Below are 3001 nucleotides of genomic sequence, written 5' to 3' on the forward strand. Positions count from 1 at the left end.
CAGAAACTGGTGTATATCTAGGTTTTGGGACTTTGTTAGAAAGTGAACCACCTGAGATGGAATTAGAGTATACTATGAAAGGAAAGGTCTTAGCCAAGTAATGAAGCTGAAGGGTTGTCATTCCACAAGTGAAGTCTCTGGACACAGTCTGAAGTGAAGCATGTTGAGGTGGTAATCATTGTGTTGGTTAGGTTGCAATCAGAAGATGCAATATTATTTGATATGGATTGGGAGAGGCATACGGGAAAGTGGGCCCTATCCAAGGGTTCCAGGACTGGGGGAAGTAGAGGCTCTATAGTGGAGATGTGAGGTTCCTGCTGTTTTAGGGTTCAAAAAGACAATCAGTAGTTAATGTTATCATCACATTATTTGGTAATTGGGTTAACTTTGAAAAGTCCTTTTGTTAGGGTTTGCTGTACAGTACCCAGTATCTTGTCTATAGCTGTGCTATTGGTTGCTTCTGATCTACTTGGTCTAGGCTTTTGAGAGAGTCTGCATATCAATTACACAGCCTATATGTTGAAAAGATTCAGTTTGTGTTTTGAAAAACTTTGAGACATGCAATTAATTATCCCCCTCGTATTAACTAGTGATTTATATGACTACATTTTACTAGGAGTGTACATAAACACCATTCCCACCACCAAAAGACTGTGACCCATCCCTCCCACCCAATCCCACCCCCCACTGTCCCAGGAAGCTGCATGTCTACCCCTCACCATAGGGTTTTTACTTTGGTGCCCTACTTACAGTTTGGTCAGGTCCTGCTTTTAGTTTCCCTTTCTGTTCTTCTTCCTCAACTTCTGTTGATGAGTGGGATCATCCCATACTCATCTTTATCTTTCTGACTTAGCTCACTTAACATAATTCCTTCTAGCTCTGTCCAAGATGGGTCAGAGAAGGTGGGTTCATTGTTCTTGATAGCTGCATAGTATTCCATTGTGTATATGTCCCACAGCTTTCTCAGCCACTCATCTGTTGTTGGGCACCTGGGTTGCCTCCAGGTTTTAGCTATTAGGAATTGTGCTGCTATGAACATAGGAGTACACACCTCTTTTTGGTTGAGTATTATGGAGTCCTTGGGGTATAACCCCAGGAGAGGAATTACTGGATCATATGGAAGGTCCATGTCTAGCCTTCTGAGACTTTTCTGGATTGCTCTCCACAGAGGCTGTACCAAATTACATTCCCACCAGCAATGTAAAAGGGTTCCTCTGTCCCCACAACCTCTCCAGCATTTGTTGCTGTTGTCCATTTTGATGTATGCCATTCTTACAGGAGTGAGGTGGTATCATAGTGTTGTCTTAATTTGCATTTCTCTGACAATCAGTGACCTAGAGCAGTTTTTCATATGTTTGTTAGCCTTTTGTATCTCCTCTGTAGTGAATGTTTTGTTTATATCCTCTGCCCATTTTTGGATGGGGTCATTTGCTTTTTTGGTGCTAAATTTGCTGAGCTCTTTATATATTTTGGTGATTAGTTTCTTGTCTGATGTCTGGTATGTGAAGATCTGCTCCCATTCTGTGAGGGGTCTCTTTGTTTGTTTAATAGTTTCTTTGGCTGTGCAGAAGCTTTTCAATTTGATGTAGTCCCATTGGTTTGTTTCTGCTTTAGTCTTCCTTGCAATTGGGTTTGATTCATCAAAGATGTCCTTGAGGTGTAGGTGGGAAACTGTTTTACCAATGTTTTCCTCTAAGTATTTGATTGTTTCTGGTCTGACATCTAGGTCTTTGATCCATTTGGAGTTGATTTTTGTTTATGGTGCGATAAAGTGGTTCAATTTCATTCTTCTGCATGTTTCAACCCAGTTTTCCCAGCACCATTTATTGAAGAGAGCCTCCTTTTTCCATTTAATCCTTTGGGCCCCCTTATCAAAGATTAGATGTCCATAGGTGTGGGGATTTATTTCTGGGCTTTCAATTCTTTTCCACTGGTCTGTGTGCCTATTTTTGTTCCAGTACCATGCTATTTTGATGATGATGGCTTTATAATAAAGTTTGAGATCTGGGCGTGTGATGTCTCCATTTCTGTTTCTTATCCTTAAGATGGTTTTGGCAATTCTAGGTGTTTTCAGGTTCCAGATAAATGATTGTAGTGTTTGTTCTATTCTCTTAAAGAAGCTTGGTGGAACTTTGATGGGTATTGCATTAAATTTGTATATGGCTCTGGGGAGAATATTCATTTTGATGATATTTATTCTTCCAATCCATGAGCATGGGATATCTTTCCATTTCTTGGTATCAGTTTCTATTTCCTTGAGTAGCGACTCATAGTTTTCAGCATACAAGTCTTTCACTTCTTTGGTCAACTTTATTCCTAGGTATTTTATTGATTTTGTGGAAAGAGTAAATGGGAGTGATTTCTGGATGTCTTCTTCTTCAGATTTAGTGTTTGCATAAAGAAATGCCACTGATTTCTGTACATTGATTTTGTAGCCTGATACCTTGCTATATTGCCTAATAACTTCCAGTAGTTTTCTGCTGGATTCTTTAGGTTTTTCTATGTATACTATCATATGGCTATAATTTTCCCTCTCAGTACTGCTTTAGCTGTGTCCCAAATATTTTGATAGGTTGTGTCTTCATTTTCATTTGTTTCTAGGAACATTTGAATTTCCTGCTTGAGTGAATCTCTGACCCAGTGGTTCTTAAGGAGTATGTTGTTTAGTTTCCAAATTCTGTGGCTTTTAATGATTGTCTGTTTGTTGTTAAATGTTAGTTTTACTCCACTGTGGTCTGAGAAGATACTTGGGATGATTTCAATGTTCTTGAATTTATTGATGCTCTCTTTGTGGTGTAACATGTAGTCTATCCTTGAGTATGTGTTATGTGTATTTGAAAAGAAGGTGTTTTCCAGTTTTTTGGCGTGAAGGACTCTGAAAATGTCCAAGAGGTCTAGTCTGTCAATCTCTTCATTCAATTCTCTTGTATCTTTGTTGATTCTCTGCTTTGTTGATCTGTCTAAGTGTGACAGTGGGATATTGAAGTCTACCACTATTAAT

The sequence above is a fragment of the Erinaceus europaeus genome, unplaced genomic scaffold (genome assembly GCF_950295315.1).
Source record: "Erinaceus europaeus unplaced genomic scaffold, mEriEur2.1 scaffold_270, whole genome shotgun sequence".
In the NCBI taxonomy this organism is placed as follows: Eukaryota; Metazoa; Chordata; class Mammalia; order Eulipotyphla; family Erinaceidae; genus Erinaceus; species Erinaceus europaeus.